Raw genomic sequence first — 19,274 nt, forward strand, 5'->3', positions numbered from 1 at the left:
CACGCGTGGCCCCCGCCCCCGGCCTCGCGCCCCGCCCTCCCCACCCTGCGGCTGTCCGCCCGCCTGGAACTGGTCTGCGCACGCGCACGACGCCGCAGGCCCCGGCCCGCGGCCGCTGAATGGCGGAGACTGTCCCTGCACAGCTGTGCTTCCACCTGACCTTCAGTGCCTCGTGCCCGAAAGCGGAAAAGGGAAATCGCGAGCGGAGCACCGGTGTGCTGGCCACGTGGGCCCCGCCGGGCCGACTCTGGACCCTGCTGCCGCCCGCCGATCCAGTGCGAGGGACCTGGAAGTGACCCGGTGCCGCTCCGCTCCCACCAGCGAGGAAGCAGAGGCGCGGGAGGGAAGGGGCGTCCCGGGGGTCGCCAGCACGCTGGGGGCAGGGCTGGCAGCCGCCCCCACGCCCCCGCGCTGGAAGCCTCGTCTTTGTAACATCCAGTGCCCTGTAACTAGATGAGTCCTGTCCTGCGGAGGTGGTTTCGCCTGTGAAGCCAGAGATTCACCCAGGAGCGTGAGGGGAGCCGGGTCTTGAACCCCCAAGCCGCCCACTACCCTCTGCTTGACCGGATGGAATTCATCAGTAACTAGGTATCTTTAAGGGCGGCTCCCTGGCGCGCTCTGAGAGTTACGGAAGTCCCAAAATGCTTTGACCGAAAACGTCTAACAGTGAATACATAAGGCAAAAAGCCGCGTGGGAAATTCGTGTCTCTAGGAGCGCCCGGGGGATGCCTCTGGAGGTGGACTGCCACTCACCCCAGGCCACGCTGGAATGCCCCCACCAGGCAAGCACTGAACTTGAATTGGGGACACTTTTTTTTTTTCATTTTTACCATTTTGGACAATCCAGACAGTTTATGTCTCTCCCTAGGGTAGGGATTTCGACAGACCGGAGTGTGGCCGATGAAGAGTCAAAGAGAGGAGAGAGTAGATCTAGATCTAGCCCTGGGTGGGTAGGGATGGGGTTGGAGGAGCTCGGAGCACTGGCCCAGCCCTGCCCCCAACTTGCTGTGTTCTCTTGGACAAGTTACTTCCGTTCTCTGGGCCTCAGATAACCCAAGAATCCTTACATAGATATCTTTATAGCTGGAAAGCCCTGTGAGGTTTTGAAAAACTTCCTTGGTATCCAAAGCCAGGTCTGAGGCACAGTCAGTGAATACCTGTTTAATGAATGCATGCAATAAATGAATGGATGATCCAGCTCTTCCTGGAGCAGGCGCGACTTCCAGAAACAAAAAAGAGGGTAAACGCGAGCCGTAAGCAGAAGTGAATCTTCTTCCTATGTGAAGCGATGCGGGGGTGGTCCGCCCCTATCCACTTTATCTTTACCTAGTCCTGGAGCACCTGCCCGGACTAGAGGGGTGGGGGTAGCTCCACCCTTAACAAGCTTAATTCTCGATGAGATTAACCATCAGAACCCATGAGAGAACGTTATAGCTCCAGCGCTGAATGGAACATTTTTGATGCTGTGGTGATGCGGACTTTGTGCTTCTCTGTGAGGAAACACTTTCTTCCAACGATGCAGTTTTCCTCACACTCCGGGAGTGTCCTCACTGCCAGAATTGCCCAGCTTCCTGGCACACCTACCAACCAGTCATTCCCAGCACTGCCCAGTATGCAGCCTCCCGGCAGAGGGCCTGGATGTCTTGGCAGGTAGGGTTCCCCTAGCAGCCTGGGGTGGCCAGATAGAAACATTAACTGGAACTGGAGCACAGGTGTGCTGGCCACGTGGACCCTGCCCGGCCGACTCAGGACCCTGCTGCCGCCCACCACTCCAGTGCAAGGGACCTGGAAGTGATCCCGGTGCCGCTCCAGTTCCAGATCCAGGGAGCCAGGAGGGCTCCGACTGTTGCACACACAAGCCACTCACACTGCTGTCGCCCACATACCTTCCTCTCCTGCTAGCCCACCCCAAAGCCCAAACTCCTGCCCACATGCTGGGAAGGTGAGGCCTTGCCTGGACAGCCCAGTAGGGAAAATAGAAGGAGGGAAGGAGTCTCGCTGCTTCCCCGGAGCTCTGCTCTGTGGCTGCAGGAAGACCCACAGAGGCCCTGGGCAGCAGGACTGTGGACAGCAAGGCCTGAGTCGTGAAACCCAACCACTCAGCTGGATTCCAGAAGCTCAGGTGGTGGTGACTAAACCTGGCCTTACTCAAAATGCATGACTTTATTGTCTTTCAATGTATTTTCAGTAAACTTCATCCTCTCCATTACTATTTCTTTTCTTTGGAAAAAAACAACAGATCCTTGTAAAAATACGTGATGCCACGCACTTAGGAGTCACCCTCATGTGGAGATAAGATTTCTTTATTATTTTTATTTTTCTGAGAGTCTCACTCTGTCGCCCAGGCTGGAGTACAGTGGCGTGATCTCTGCTCACTGTAACCTCTGCCTACCGGGCTCAAGCGATTCTCATGCCTCAGCCTCCTGAGTAGCTGGGATTACAGGCATGTACCACCATGCCCAGCTAATTTTTGTATTTTTAGTAGAGATGGGGTTTCACCATGTTGGCTAGGCTGATCTCGAACTCCTAACCTTAAATGATCTGCCCACCTCGGCCTCCCAAAGTGCTGGGATGACAGGCATGAGCCCCTGCACCTGGCTGGAGATGAGACTTCTGTGTGTGGTGCTAAAAGAGTAAGTAAAAACATCAGACACTACATTGGACATGCTACTAAGAGCTTAGTCATCTCACCTAAGTTCTCAGACCAAATCCCATTTTCTTAGGATTCCTTGGGCCCCCTCACAACCCCGGCCCCGCCCCACTCATTTTGAAAGTTTGGACATGACTCCGCCTTTCTGAGTTCCAGGCTACCCTTCTGTAAATGGATGGTTGGACTGGATGAAAGCTCAGGTTCTTCTTGCCTTCTAATGTTCTAAGAATCGGACTTATTTCACAGAGTTCTGTATAAATCCACTGACCAAGTTTTCTGAACCAAAAACAACATGTCTGATGAAGGAGGTATCTTTTTCTCTTCTTTGCTAACTTTCATGAAAAGGCTTGTAAAGGTATATAGTGATTGCAGACTTAAGCAGTCACCCTTATCATTATTAATTTTTTTTCGAGACAAGAGTCTTGCTCTTTTGCCCAGGCTGGAGTGCAGTGGCACGATCTTGGCTCACTGCAACCTCCGCCTCCCAGGTTCAAGCAATTTTCCCGCCTCAGCCTCCTGAGTAGCTGGGAATCCAGGTGCCCACCACCACATCCAGCTGATTTTTGTGGTTTTAGTAGAGATGGGGTTTCACCATGTTGGCCAGGCTGGTCTTGAACTCCTGACCTCAAGTGATCAGCCTGCCTTGGACTCCCAAAGTGCTGGGATTACAGGCGTGAGCCACCGCGCCCGGCCTCACCCTTATTGAAAAGAATTAGGTCACATAGAAGACAATAACCAGCAAGCATTTGTGTATCCATTTACTCAATATTGGAAAGTTTGACATTGAGAGCTTTCTGGAAAATGGGTTTCGGCTCTGCTTACGTGTCCGTGGTTGTGCTCTACTTCACCAGACTTCTTCCAGGAGCACAGAACAGTGGACTGTGGAGTGAGGCTCATGATCTCTAGTCCCATGAGGACTTTGGGAGGTTAGCATCTGCCCTGGCAAGGATGCCATAACTCAGGACACCTGGGTAATGGGGAGCAGTCACAGATGCTCTAGTCCCATCTGGATGTTTGGCCAAAAACAGTTTTCCTTAACTCAATCACTCAGCAGTCCTTTCACCTTGCCCTTTGAATGGTTTTAGGTGTTTCTGAAAAACCCAATCCACCCTCCAAGGTGGAAAGTGTGCCATCTCTGCCCATAATCCAAATGGTGTGCCTGAGGCATAGAAAGCAGCTTTCAGGGAGGCCCTCCTTCCTCTGAGCAATGGTGGCATCATCAGAAAAGTGGAGCTCCTCCAAAAGAATCTGCTGGAAGCAGAGGACGCCCATGTGTAAGTGGAAGTCCCAGGATGTTTGTTTTATAAAGTGTTACATCACGGCCCTACCTTGCCCCACCCCTGGTGTGGCTCACTGGGAAGCTGCTGGGACAGGAGCCAAATAGGAGGAACTGGGCCAGGGCTTTCGGGAGCCCAGAAGTGCCCTGGGGCAGGTTAGTGGGCACACACAGTTGCAGAGAAGAGGGGGCCCTTGTCTGGAGGCTGAGAGTTTGGAAGAGTTCTTTTTTATTTATTTATTTTGAGATGCAGTCTTACTGTCACCCAGGCTGGAGTGCAGTAGCGCAATCTCAGCTCACTGCAACCTCTGCCTCCTGGGTTCAAATGATTCTCGTGCCTCAGCCTCCTGAGTAGCTGGGACTACAGGTGTGCACCACCACTCCTGGCTAATTTTTTGTATTTTTAGTAGAGATGGGTTTTTGCCATGTTGGCCAGGCTGGTCTCAAATTCCCGACCTCAAATGATCCGCCTTCCTCAGCCTCCCAAAGTGTTGGGATTACAGGTGTGAGCTGCCGTGCCTGGGCTGGAAGAGTTCATTTTCATGGGGAAAGTGATGTCTATAATTATTTTGCTTCCCACGGCCTGTCTTTTTTGGTGGGCAGAAGTCAGAGTCCTATTAAGCCTGTATGGTGTCAGCATTCAGACATGCCATCTGACATGTGGACGGAAGCTTTGCCATCTGCCTACTTGGCTTGTCTGTTTCAAGCCCTTCACTGGTGGCCCTTGGTCCACAGAGTCAAGTCCAAACACCTTAGCCTGGCACCCAGGGCCCTCTGAGGCCTGCCCTACCCTGGCCACCCTCCCAGCCTCTTCTGCCACTCTAGCTCCCTGAGCCACTGATGTTCCATGGACCCTGCCCCTGCCATCGTAACGTGGGTCACGTGATATGGGCACCTTTCCTGCCTTCCCCTCCCCGCAACTCTCCTTTGAAATCAGGACCATGATTTTCTTCTCTCCATATGTTCAGTTTCTAGCCCGATTCCTGGCACACACAGTCATTCAATATTGTCAAGTTGAAACTGGGTTTCGTAGCGCCTGTGGGCTATTGGGGAAGAAAGAAAGAAAGTGAGGCTGTGCTGAACCATCATCCTTTGTGGTTGCTGTACGAGTGATTAGCTCAGGAGAATTGCTCCCCACGTGCTATCTAAAATTAGAGGAACAAAAGACCCTGGGTGTTCTGCCTTTGGTCAGGTGTTTGTGGATTCATTCCACACGTGTCTGCTTCCTCCTATGTGCAAGTGGCAGGTAGGACAAGGGAGGACCCCCGATGTCTGGGCTGGGTTCCTGGGGACCAGCAGGGAATTGATAAGAGCCAGGAGAAGCCTCGCTTTTACGCAGTGCCTAAGAAAACTGCCTCTTTTGTTTTATTTTCTGAGTTCCTGGTGACTCCCTCTGACCCAACAGGCTGCAGCGCCTCTGCTGGGCTTTGCCACTGCCCCGTGTTTGCTAGAGCCTCACCCTGGTGGGGCCCCACCTCTGGGAAGCCCCAGCGCCTGCAAGATTTTTTCCTCTCGTGACAGGGAGCAGCATGCAGAGGGCCCTTGCACAACCTGGGTCTTCTGGAAGGTGAGTGCTCTGCCCGGGGGCAGTGTGAGCTCTGCATCCCTGCCAAGTCAGAGGCGGGACCATCCAAAGGGCCTGTGGCTGGGGTCTGCCACACCAAGCCTTGCAGGCCTTCCAAGGGGTGGAGTGCCCTGAGGGCAGTGCTCTCTGTCTCTGTTCCAACAGCTGTGAGCACTTGCTCTGTGCCAGCGCCCCTGCCAGGTGCCAGGGAGAAGGAGGGGAGGCCAAGGAGGTCCCTGTGCTCCAGGAGCTCATGGTCCAGAGGGGAGGCTGCCCCTGGCTTGTGCTTTCTAGGTTCTGGTCCCTGGGACAGTGGTCACACAGACAAAGGAGATGGACGCAGCTGAGGGAGCAGGGGCCTGGGCTTGGAAAGGCTCATCCAGGGCTCGAGTTAGGAAGGGGCCTGCAGCACCCAGGGCAAGAATAAGACCTGTGGGCACCGAGGGAGGCTTCCGCCCATGAGCCCAGCTTTCCTCTGTGAGAGGACTGAGGGCTGTGAAGGGGAGAGCAGAGGAGGGGTCACTGGGGAGCAGCATCTCACCCCCAGGGGCTGCTACTTCGTCCAGCTCCGGCCTCCATCAGTCCATTCAAATCCTGGCTGACAGCAGGGCCCCACCAATGCAGAGGGCAGGTCGACCTGCACATATGGCCACAGAATGTTTTGCTTTGGCATTCCATGCCCTCTATGGCTCAGGGCCCAGGCAGGCAGTTCAGCAGAGGGAATCTAGCAAGGGAACTAGTTACAGAGATGACATATCTTACAGCTGCAGGAAGCCACTGTCACTCAGAGGACTAGGGACGAAAGGGGATGAGGGTCCTCTGCAGCATGGCAGCCACCTGTGGGCTGTCCAGTGGAACTGGCACCACAGAGAGACCCACTGACTACCAAGGGGAAGCAGCTAGTGCTGGGGAGGCTGGGAAGCCAAGAGGGAGGGAGACAGAGAGAAGGGACAGGAGCCAGCTCACCACTCCGCCCATCCTCCCGGCTCCCACCAGCGCTTCCCAGTCAGAAGCCTGTTGGCAAGAGACCCTGGTCAGTGTAATTTTCCGAGGCCAGCCTGGTCCATTCCACCAGAGAAACAGCAGAGCCACAGTGGGAGTGGGGAATGGGTCTGAGAGCGGGCGGGCAAGGGCAGGCTCAGCCCCTTCCGGAAGGCCCGTCAGAGTCTTCCTCCTGCCTTCTTGTAGGACAGTTTCTAACCAGAGTTCTGGTGAGCACTGGTGACGTTTCACATTGGCTTAAGCAATAAGGAAGAGCAATCATCTCAAGTAGCAACATGGCTCGGGGAAGGGAGTCTCCAGTTTCATGTATTCGGAGCCTCAAGAGCTACGTTGAAGACCTGGATTCTTTTCCTGTTTTTGCAGTTCCATGCCCAGGTGTTGGCCCAGCTGTCCTCATGGTTCCAAGAAGGCTGCCCCAGGAAGGCTTGTGGACAGAGGGAGAAGCATCTCTTCCTCTAAGTCTCTTTTTATCTAAGAAACCAGTTTGACCAGCATCCTTCCCCTCGGCTCTCTGGGAGGAATGCATGGATCCCTTCGCCTTCCCCCATCCCTCCATGGTTGACTAAACCCACTAGGATCCACTCTTTCGTGTGGAAATGGGTTCAGGCCTCCCATGAACAGCATGAAGATGCCCTCTGATATGGGTTACATTATGTCCCCTGCCCCTGAGACAGTATGTTGAGTCCTAACCCTAGTATTGCAGGATGTGAATTTATTAGGACATAGGGTCTTTATGGAGGTCATTAAGTTAAATGAGGGCATTAGGGTGGGCTGCTGTCCTGATATTAAGGGGAAATTTGGGGCTGGGTGTAGTGGCTTACACCTATAATCCCAGTGCTTTGGGAGACCAAGGCAGGAGGATTGCTTGAGGGCAGGAGTTCAAGGTACCGGGGAGACCCGGTATCTATAAAAAAAAATCAAAAACAAAAAAATTAGTGCGTGGTGCATGCCTGTAGTCCCAGCTACTCAGGAGGCTGAGGTGGGAGGATCGCTTGAGTCTAGGAATTTGAGGCTGCAGTGAGCCATGAAAAGGTGGGGGACGACGGAGACCCACAGGGAAAGCATCCTGTGAACGCGGCAGAGGTAAGGGTGACACCTCTACACACTGAGGAACTTCAAAGGCGGCCAGCAAGCCACTGGGAGCTCGGGGAAGGCACAGCGAAGATGCTCATCTGCTCGCTGCCCTCAGAGGGAAGCCAGCCCGCCAACCCCTTGATCTCAGACCTCTGCCCCCCGGAACTGTGAGATGATAGATTTCTGTTGTTTAAGCCCCAGTTTGTGGTGCTTTGTTACAGCAGCCCTAGGGAACCATCCACTCTCAGAACAAAAGCAGGGCTGGACTGCTAGAAGAAAGGAGAGGAGACCTGCGGAGGATACCCGCCTTGGGGCTGAACCTGAGATCACTCCAGGGCTCCCCGGGTTGTTTTGAAGAATGGAGATGGATTTGTGCAGGGCTTACTGTAGAAGCTCAGTACAACATGTGACGCTTATAAGGCTGCAATCCACAGAGCTCAGTCCCCAAGGAGCGCTGCATGCACAGACATTCCAAACAGAAATTCGCATTTCCCTTGGCTTCTTTCTCAAACATGGAAGGAGGGACTTCTCAGTGCATCATTAAAAAATTCTCTCCTTGGCCAGTCGTGGTGGTTCATGCCTGTAATCCCAGCACTTTGGGAGGCCGAGGCAGGAGGGTTGCTCGAGGCCAGGAGTTCAAGACCAGTCTGGGCAACATAATCGAGATACTGCCTCTACAAAAAATTAAAACATTATTTAATGTTGATCTGTGAGATTTGGGTGCACCCACCACCGGAACAGTATACACTGAATCCAATTTGTAGCTTTTATCCATCACCCCCTTCCCACCCTTTCCCCGAAGTCGACTGTGTCATTCTTATGCCTTTGCATCCTCATAGCTTAGCTCCCACTGAAGAGTGAGAACATACAATGTTTGGTTTTCTATTCCTGAGTTACTTCACTTAGAATAATAGTCTCCAATTCCATCTAGGTTGCTGTGAATGTCATTAATTCATTCCTTTTTACGGCTGAGTAGTATTCTATCCCATATATATATATATATACCACAATTTCTTTATTCACTCGTTGATTGATGGGCATTTGGGCTAGTTCCATATTTTTCCAACTGTAAATTGCTCTGCTATAAACATGTGTGTTCAAGTATCTTTTTTGAGTAATGATTTCTTTTCCTTTGAGTAGATACCCGGTAGCTGGATCAAATGGTAGAATCACACTTGTAGTTCTTTAAGGAACCTCCGCAGTGTTTTCTGTAGTGGTTATGGTAGTTTACATTCCCACCAGCAGTGTAGAAATGTTCCCTGTTCACCATATCCACACCAACATCTTTTTAAAAAATTTTTTTGATTATGGCCATTCTTGTAGGAGTATGGAAATAAAGAAAAAAGTGGATTTTGGCCTGGGTGGGTGAGGAAGAATACAGAATAACAGAAATAGAAAATGTCACATAACATCTAAAGAAGCAAACAAACAAAAAACCCAGGAAGAAGAATAAAAATTGAAATTAAAGGGATAGAAGAATAGATAAATAAATCCAAAAGCTGGTTCTTTGGAAAGACCAGTAAAATAGATAAATCCCTTGAAAGCCTAATTAAGGGAAAAATAAGACAGCAAGAGTACAAAATAAGGGAAAGGAAAATAAATGGCAAACCAATAGATAGAAGATAAAATTATTCTGAGACTTATATAAATAAACTCATGGTAAGAGGTGTGAAAACAAGCAGAAAAGGATGATTTTTCAGCCAAATATAAATTATCAAAATTGACCCCAGAAGTAGGAACTTTGACTATACCAATTCCTATAGAAGATGCTGGAAAGGTCATTAAAGAGTTAGCATTGAAAAGGATTCCAGAACCAGATGGTTACAGAGTTAACCTTTAAAGAAGAGAGGAGGCTGGGTGTGGTGGCTCATGCCTGTAATCCCAGTACTTTGGGAGGCCAAGGCGGGTGGATCACAAGGTCAGAAGTTGGAGACCAGCCTGGCCAACATGTTGAAACCCCATCTCTACTAAAAAGACAAAAATTAGCCAGGCGTGATGGTGCACGCCTATAATCCCAGCTACCCAGGAGGCTGAGGCAGAAGAATCGCTTGAACCCTGGAGGCAGAGGTTGCAATGAGCCAAGATCGTGTCACTGCACTCCAGCCTGGTGACAGAGCAAGACTCTGTCTCAAGGGATAGATGACATAATTTGTATATATTTTATTAAAAAATTTAAAAAGTTGGAAACAAAACCCCTCTCCTCTCTGTTTCCAGCCTGTGAAAATCTTGGGAGCTGCTTCCTTCCATCCATAGGTCTTTTTCTCCCTCCTGCAGGAAACTGTCTCCCTGTGTCCCTTCAAGCAGCCTTTCTCTGCTGGGCCACTTACTCCTGCAGGATACACTTCCCACATGTCTCTCCTGCCCCCATTACACAGAGCAGGTGTCCTTGGGGCAGGCGGTCTTTTCCATTCTGGTTGTGCTTGGGGGGTTTGGAGGGCGAGAGGCAGGGCAGGCAATGACTTGTTGAGGGAAGGGGACAGGATGATGGTTGGGAAGAGACAAAGTGTTTAAAACAGTTTGGTGGATCAGTGAGCTAAGGCTTTACTTGGAAATTTCAGGGTCTGAATAAATGTTTTCCCTGACAGTCTAGGGAGGCAGCGACTGCACAGTTATTTGTAAATGTCTTCAAAACTCAGCAGACACCCTACATTTCAGAGGTTTCCTCCTAGCCATTGTCTCTCCCAGGGCTGAACCCCACAATGCTCTTGGGGGTTGCGGCTTCCTGTCAGGCCTGTGACAGGCCAGGGTCTGCAGCAGGGCAGACGTCCTAGGAAGAGCCCAAGTAGGAGCTGAGAATGGAAGAGTGAGGACCAGCTGGGTGGAAAGAAGAGCTGTGAAACGAACTGTGTTTTCTGAAGAGAGCTGCAGCGAGGTCTGCTCAGGACCCCGGAGAAGTGAAGTCTCCCTTTGTCTAGGCAGGCTTGTGACTTGTTTGAAACCTCTAGAATGTGGCAAAAGTCACCTGAGACCACATCATAAAAGGCGGTGCAGCTTCTACCTTGTTAGCTGGGATGCAGTCACCTTGTAAGACGTCAGGCCTTCTTGAGGCCTCATGGGAGGCCCACCCACAGGTGTCTGGTTCAGCCGAGCTGAGATCTCAGTTGACAGCCAGCACCAACCATCAGACACGTGAGTGAGGACACCTCCAGATAACTCCAGCCACAAGCCTCGAGTCCCTCACTGCTGGTCACCAAATCTTCCCAGCTGAGGTCCCAGACATCAACCAGCAGACAAACGAGTATCTACTGTCCTTGACCCCCAGAATCCAGCAGACATATAAAAGATGGTTATTAACCCCACTAAGTTTTGGAGTAATTTGTTATGCAGCCATGCAATGGAAAGCAGCACCTACAATATTCTTATAATGAAATACTTAGCCAGGACCCTCCTATTCCAGCAAGAAGTTCTCTCTGGAAGAGCCCAGCTTTGGGGTTGGATAGACCTGGGTTTTAATATGTCAAGAGGGCAGGCCCTGGAGACAGAGCACATGGATTGGAATCCCAGCCTGTCATCGGCAGGTTAATTAATTTCCCTGAATCTCAGTTTCTTCATCCCTAAATGGAGGAAATAATAGAAGCCACGTTAAAGGGAATTAAATGAGATTATTTATGCATAGCACCAAGGCTGTGTCTACTGTATTTGATCCCTGAAACAGTTAATTTTTCTTGACATCCCTTCCTTGGTATATGTATTAGGGTTCTCTAGAGGGACAGAACTAATAGGACATCTATATACATATATATATATAGATATATATAAAGGGGAGTTTGTTAAGTATTAACTTACACAATCACAAGGTCCCACAATAGGTCATCTGCTGGCTGAGGAGCAAGGAGAGCCAGTTCAAGTCCCAAAACGGAACTTGGAGTCCAATGTTCAAGACCAGGAAGCATCCAGCACAGGAGAAAGATATAGGCTGGAGGCTAAGCCAATCTCTCCTTTTCACATTTTTCTGCCTGATTTATATTTTCTGGCAGCTGATTAGATGGTGCCCACCAGATTAAGGATGGGTCTGCCTTCCCCAGCCCACTGACTCAAATGTTACTCTCTTTTGGCAACATCCTCACAGACACACCCAGGATCAATACTTTCAATTCAATCAAGTTGACACTCAGTATTAACCATCACAATACGATAGGATTATTTTCTGTAACAACCTATGTAAAAGTAAGCAGTCATTATTTTCCTGTTTTGTTCTTTAGGTGTAAAACAAACAAGAATTTTAAAAGAAGAAACTTCAATTTTAAAGATATTATTCAAACTAAGTTAAACATTTCATGTATAAATGAAAACTATACATTTTGTTTGCATGTATCAAACAAAAATATTCCATCTTACAGTTAACATTTCCACTGTTTAAATTTTCAACACCAAAACTCCATATTTAATGATGGAATTTAACTGCTTACACGCTGCATCTTTGCCTTCCCAATCACAGTGATACTGTTTCTTTCAAATGTCATGAGAGTTGGAGATATGTCTTGCTCCTGTGCTGGGCGCCAAGGTGAGGTGGTCAATTGTTGGTCTGGGACTTTCAGTGCTGAATTCAGAAAAGTCCTGGGTGAACTGGGACAAGTTGGCCCGCCAGCTGAAGGACTGAAAAGAAAGCTTTGGACACTTTCCCAATGAACACGTAGCCAAGTCTTTGTGAATCAGAGGCCAGCCGTGGAACCAGGAGTTCTCTGAATTAATTTAGGTGCAGAATATGTTTATGAAAGGACAACTAATGAAAACCTGAAGTTCACATATGTATTATTAAAACACCATCGTAACTTCAGCAATTGTTTAGAACAAAGGGATCTTTTTCAGGGAGGAGTATTTTATCAGTGCCACTGTTTAGAATTGATGGGCATGATGATAATAACAAGCAGAGCAACTTTTAGTCAGTTTTATTATTGTTTTAACATGATCTACAGACAATACACGTCCTTATTGCCTGCACCTGGGGCAGAGAGCGCCCCTGGACCCACCCTTCCTAAACCACCACACCTGGCCTGGAATGCGCACCTGGTAAGGGTATATGTTAGCTCTCATTCCAGCTAACTGGGGAGTCTTGGCTAAGTCTTTTCACATCTCTGAGGCTGGATCTAACGGTTATTTTGTAGGGTTGTTGGATATAGGATTTTGTAGGGTCATGGTTGTAAGACTATCAGTTAAACTATAAAGAACCTAGCACAAGCCTTGACGTTGGTAGGGGCTCAGTAACTGCACCGTCCCTCCCCTTCCCCACTTCCTGGCTTCTGCAGCGACACGGTGCTGCTTCCCTCACCTGAAGACATCATGCTTAGATCTTCGATGATTGAAATTTGTCTCATCTTGGCTGGGTGTGGTGGCTCACGCCTGTAATCCAGCACTTTGGGAGGCTGAGGTAGGCGGATCATGAGGTCAGGAGATTGAGACCATCGTGGCTAACACAGTGAAACCCCATCTCTACTAAAAAAAACAAAAAAATTAGCCGGGCGTGGTGCCTGTAGTCCCAGCTACTCAGGAGCCTGAGGCAGGAGAATCGCTTGAACCTGGGAGGTGGAGGTTGCAGTGAGCCGAGATGGTGCCAATGCACTCCAGCCTGGGCGGCAGAGCGAGACTCTATCGCAAAAAAAGAATAAAAAAAAAGAAAAGAAATTTGTCTCATCTCAAATCATGAACCCCCAGTAACCGCACTGCTTCTGGCTTTCCTGGGAGCTCGTTACCTTGGCCATATCTAGTCTTGTCTGGTCTCTGCTCCTTTGACAAGGTGGACTGTTAGCATTTAGGTGTGCGTGCTGTCTTGTCACCCCAGGAGATTGCATGGTTCATGGCTGACAATGTTTTCTCACCGTGCCCACACAGAAACCAAGCTCACAGAAATACACAGAGACCACACACACACAGTCTCCAGTAAAGTCCTGATTTCAGATATTTGGCATCCCATTCTATGCAGACTCTCGGTGCTGATTTAAAGTAGACATGGGGTCCTACATGACATTTCAGTGGGGAGAAGATCCTGGTTTTCCTGGTATAGTCAGTCCTGATATAATGATCAGTTATGCTGTTCTGTACTTAACTTTTAATCAACAAGCACATTATTTTGTTAATTTAAAACATATTTAAAATGCTATTGGATGGGAGAAACATCATCTTTATCTTCAAAATAACATTATTAAGCACCTCTTACAATACTTTGGAGTGATTGTTGATGTTGTATTTGCTATAGTGAAATTTATCAAGAGAGTGAGGAAATATACGTTCAGATTTTCTTCATCATCTTTAGGGGTATTTGCACATACTTCAATGTGGTTACTACTTTTGTCTTCCCCACAAGACTGCACTCAGGACTCGGAGTTTTGGGAGGTGGGTTCTGTGTCTACTCTTTCATCGCTGTGTGAGCTGCAGGGTGGGTCTTCAGTAAATGTCCATCAAAAGAAAGATGTCAAAAACTTAATGTCCATTTGAGGTGCAGAAGGAAGGAGGTTTTTCTTTCTTCTTATAGTCAAATATATGATATAAAATTCCTGTACGCTTTGTCTTTGTCTTTTTTTTTGTTTTGTTTTGTTTTCTTGACAGAGCCTCACTCTCCTGCCTAGGATGGAGCGCAGTGGCGCCAACTCGGCTCACTGCAAACTCCACCTCCTGGGTTCAAGCAATTCTCCTGCCTCAGCCTCCCGAGTAGCTGGGACTATAGGCACGTGCTACCATGCCCAGCTAATTTTTGTATTTTTAGTAGAGACGGGGTTTCAGCATGTTGTCCAGGCTGGTCTTGAACTCCTGACCTCAAGTGATCTGCCTGCTTCGGCCTCCCAAAGTGCTGGGATTCCAGGTGTGAGTCACTGTGCCCAGCCCACTTTGTGTCTTTCGAAATTCAGTGGGTCCATTCATTCGTGTATTCATTGGACAAATATTCATTAAGGTCTTGATGTAGCAGACTCTTTCTTGATACGTGGACACTGTAAATTTAGGTTCACATCTTGGATTTCTTGCTGAGTTTGATCATTGTGAATGATCATAGAGTTTCCAGTTGTTTTCTCTTTTCTGACCACACCACAAAGGCTGCTTGGACCTATCTCATGCCGAACTATACCAGAGAGCCGCCGTTTCCTCCTCCTCCTCCCCTTCTGAGAGCACCTGTGCCTTCCAGTCTTAGAATATGTCTACCCTCAGGCTCAAGTGATTGGATGTGTAGATAAAACCAGACAGGTCAGATTCCCTCAGACTGGATTGTAGTCTGAGGGCGCTCCAGGCACTGGAGCTAACGTGGGAGGCTGGGGATGGAAACCAGTCATTGGAGTCAGCCACCATGAAGGGAGTGCGGGCTGATGCGGGAGCCACACAAGCCCGTATGCGCAGAGAAGAATGACATCCACAGCCGAGACAGTAGCAATGAGGGCACATGGGAGGGAGAGGGCGCTACCTGGCCCTGCAGAGTCCACTTCCCGCCCAGTCAGGGCAGAACTGCCTCCCTCAGCTTTCACACGATTTCCCCAACTTCTGAGAAGTATCTTCCTTTACTTAATTGAGGTCAATTTGGTTCCTGGAAACCAAACATTCCCCAAGAATAACTAGAAACAGTTTTTTTCTGGAAGAATAGGATTTGATTTGTAATCATCTGCTCATAATTGGCTTTCCAGGACCAAAGATACATGCCAACTGCAAAGTAAGAGCCTGCTCACAATCCCCACGTGAACCCTCCGTGTGTCCCACCAAGCAGGTTTATTCTAGAACTCATGCCGGGCAGAATCGCTTTAATTCCGCGGTGCGGTCACCAGCTCTGCCCCCGCTGGTCTTAGGATGAGATGGCGCACAGTGTCCTGAGGTCCAGATTTTCGGACGAGATCTGGAGAAAGCATCTGTTTCTGTGGTTTCTCTCTGTCCTTCAGGCCTGTTTGGCACCTGGAGAAGAGACGAAGATCCTCAATCCATTCAGTCCAGCTGTCAGGCTCTCAGCCCGTGCTCATGGCGGTCTGGCCTTGCCGATTGGTTCCCCACGCTCTATTTGATACTCTCTCTCCCATCAACAGCACTCGCTCTCTGGACCCGCGCGTTGATTCTGCAATCATGGAAGCCTTCTGGATCTTCACTGTCCAGTATGGCTGCTATGAGCCACGTGTAGTTCTTGAGCACTTGAAATGTGGCCAGGGTGACTAAGAAACTGAATTATTTCTTTTCTTTTCTTTCTTTTTTTTTTTTTTTTTTGTTGTTGTTGTTGAGATGGAGTTTCGCTCTTATTGCCCAGGCTGGAGTGCAATGGCACAATCTTGGCTCACTGCAACCTCCACCTCCTGAGCTCAAGCAATTCTCTGCTTCAGCCTCCTGAGTAGCTGGGATTATAGACGTGTGTCAGCATGCCCAGCTAACTTTTGTATTTTTAGTGGAGATGGGATTTCATCATGTTGGCCAGGCTGGTCTTGAACTCCTGACCTCAGGTGATCCACCCACCTCGGCCTCCCAAAGTGCTGGCATTACAGGCGTGAGCCACTGTGCCCAGCCTATTAATTGTATTTCATTTTACTTTGTGCAAACCTAAGTAGCCATGCCTGGCTGGTGGCTCTCATATTGGGCACTACAGCTCTAGGTCAAAGCCTCAAACATCGACATTAGATGTACAAATGGCAACCAATGTACCCAACGGCACGTGCATTTTTAACGCAACCTGAACTCATTAGGACTGTGGTCCCCTTTAAACCTGGCCCTTTACTAACTGTTCTCAGGGCAGGAATCCGGTCCAGGACAGGATATTTCTTGAAAGTCTGCTAACACAGTGCCACAGAAGCAAGTGGGGGTGTCCCCCTAAGCCATGAACTGTGTATCCTCAGCTTTAACCTCCCTTTGGAAGAAATCACCCCTGTAGCCATCTGGTGAGGTGTCATTCATTGCCAGAGTCTGAGGGCCATCCAATGACACAATTTTAACTTTAAACAACTTTTTCATGCTGTTGGACAAAGGCTATTCTTCCTATTCATAAAAGTAAGCCCCTGATTGTACTAAGTCAGCTCTCATCTACCCTTAGTTTTTGCAAAGCACACACTGACCTGTATGAAGACTCCAGAAAGATGCTGAGTGTGTGCATTTGAAGCAAAGGGAGGTATGTGTGACACTGTCACACCTCTGTGAAGTCACCTGTGGACAACTCCCAGTGACATTACTGAGCATGGCTCACAGAGAGCGGACTTGTGGCCCACTGACTCGAAGGTGGAGACGGCCGCTCACGGCTTAATTGCAGACAGCGCACGGGCACTTGTACGTAGGCAATGAAAGCGATCATGCTCTGATCTGCAGTCCGGCCAAGGGCAGCAGCACATGTGTGCACTGTGGCTCCATGGGGACAGGCAGAGCAGCGTGCTGGGTGGCGGAGGACCTGGTGTCCAGCCCCGGCTCTAGACATAGGGGTTGTGTGACTTTAGCTGAGTTGTCTCCCTATCTGAACCGTACTTTTCCCATCTATAAAATGGGAAGTCAGGACAACTGATCAGATGAGCTGTAAGTGTCCTTATGATGCTGACTTTCTCCAGATGTAAAGGTGAGGCACTGGGAAGAGAAGAGATCCACCCAGGGAGGGGCATGGCCATGCTGCGCAGGAGCTCTTGCCTCCAGATTGCAAGTGCAGCTGTACTTTTGGCACTTTGCAAGTGCCAGCTTCATGACCATCTTCATGAAGGAGTAAACTGGTAACAGACGAGCTAGGTGCCAGCAAGCTTGGCCAGCGAGAGTCTTTCTCCTCTGAAAAGAGTTTAGGTTTTGAGGCAGATAAACTTGGGTTCAAATCGCAGCTTCTCCATTGCACAGTTGTGTGACTTTGGACAAAGCAAACTTTTCTGTGCCTCAGTTTCTTCATGTATAAAATGAGGATAATTGTACCTGTTCTATTGGTTGCTACTTCTTTGCTTCTTTCACTTCTCCTTTTAACTAATATAAAATAATAACAATAATAATAGGCCAGAGCTGGGTGCAGTGGCTCACACCTATTATCTCAGCACTTTGGGAGGCCGAGGTGGGTGGACTGCTTGAGCCCAGGAATTCAAGACCAGCCTTGGCAACATGATGAAAACCTGTCTCTACCAAAAATACAAAAAGTAGCCAGTCTCATGACCTGGTATCAAAATAAGTAAATAAATAAATAAATAAATGAATATTTAAAAAAATAATAGACTGGGTATGGTGGCTCACACCTAAAATCTCAGCACTTTGGGAGGCCAAGGCAGGAGGATTGTTTGAGCCCAGGAGTTCAAGACCAGACTGGGCAACATAGTGAGTCCCTGTCTCTACAAATTTTTTTTTTTTTTAAATAGCTAGGTGTGGTGGCATGCACCTGTAGTCCTGCCTACTCGGGAGACTGAGGTGGGAGCAGTTTGAAGTTGGAAGCTGCAATGAGCAGTAATTGTGCTGCTGCACTCTAGCCTGGGTGACAGAATGAGACCTTGCCTCTTAATAAAAAACATTATTCAGCAGAGTTGATATTCAGGTGTTAGGGCCATGCCGGTTATTCAAATATCAAAATAATTCTGCAGCCCACTGCACCCCTTGAGACCCTCTCTGCTTCCCTCCCTCCCTATAATTCAGTAACTAAAGGACTGCTCCCTGCTTCTCAGGGGGCCTGTGGGACTCAGCATTGGCCAGTGTCTGTATGGTACCAGTTATTAATTTTTCTTTAATTAATAGACTTTTGTTTTGGAGCATTTTAGGTTTCAGAAAAATGGAGCAGAACATTCAGAGTATATACTCTCCTACCCCAATGTCCTCACTGTTAACACCTTGATTAGTATGGTACATTTGTTACAATGGATGAGCCAGTATTGAAATACCAGTACATTATTATTAACTAAAGTCTATAGTTTACATTAGAGTTCACTTTCTGCGTCATACAATTGTTAACTATTTTTTGTTTTACTTTTTTTTTTTGAGGGGGGGAGACAGGGTCTTACTCTGTCACTCAGACTGGAGTGCATTGGTGCCATCTTGGCTCACTGCAGCCTCAACCTCCCAGACTCAAGTGATCCTCCTACCTCAGCCTCCTGAGTAGCTGGGACCAGAGGTTCACACCACCAGGCCCAGCTACTTTATTTGTTTTTTGAGTTTTAGTAGAGACCAAGTCTTGCCATGTTGCCCAGGCTGGTGTTGAACTTCTGGGCTCAAGCAATCCGTCCACCTTAACTGTCTTTAATATTGCCCTGCTGTCGATGACGGCTCACGCTGCCTCACGTTGCCCAGGCTGGTGTTGAACTTCTGGGCTCAAGCGATCCCTCACCTTAGCTGTCTTTAATATTGCCCTGCTGTTGATGACGGCCCACGCTGCCTGAGTGGCTGTTTGCCGACATCCACTGTGGTAGGTAGCTTCCCAATCTCTCATTGAATCCCCATGTTTTATTTTATTTTATTTTGACGTGATCATTAAACAGCATCCTATGTTTTATTTTAATAGTAAGAGAATATGAACATTTTGTTCGGTTGACAAATCTGCTGCCCTGGAATGGACAGTCTTAGATTAACGTAAGAATCACCTAGGGAGCTTTTTAAAATGTGCCAATGCTCAGGCTCACCCAGACGAAGACAACGGAAACGCTTTGGGGGCTGGAGCCCACATGCTACTTCTACAGCCCTCGAGGTGACCCGAACCTGCTGCCTGGGATGAAGGCTGTGAGACCCAGACCTAGGCTCCAGTAGCATCCTGGGGTCTTGGTAGAAACACAGAATCTCAGGCCATATGCCAGAACTTCCGAGCTAGAACCTGAGTTTTG

The sequence above is a fragment of the Rhinopithecus bieti genome, unplaced genomic scaffold (genome assembly GCF_001698545.2).
Source record: "Rhinopithecus bieti isolate Rb0 unplaced genomic scaffold, ASM169854v2 scaffold_1530, whole genome shotgun sequence".
Classification (NCBI taxonomy): domain Eukaryota; kingdom Metazoa; phylum Chordata; class Mammalia; order Primates; family Cercopithecidae; genus Rhinopithecus; species Rhinopithecus bieti.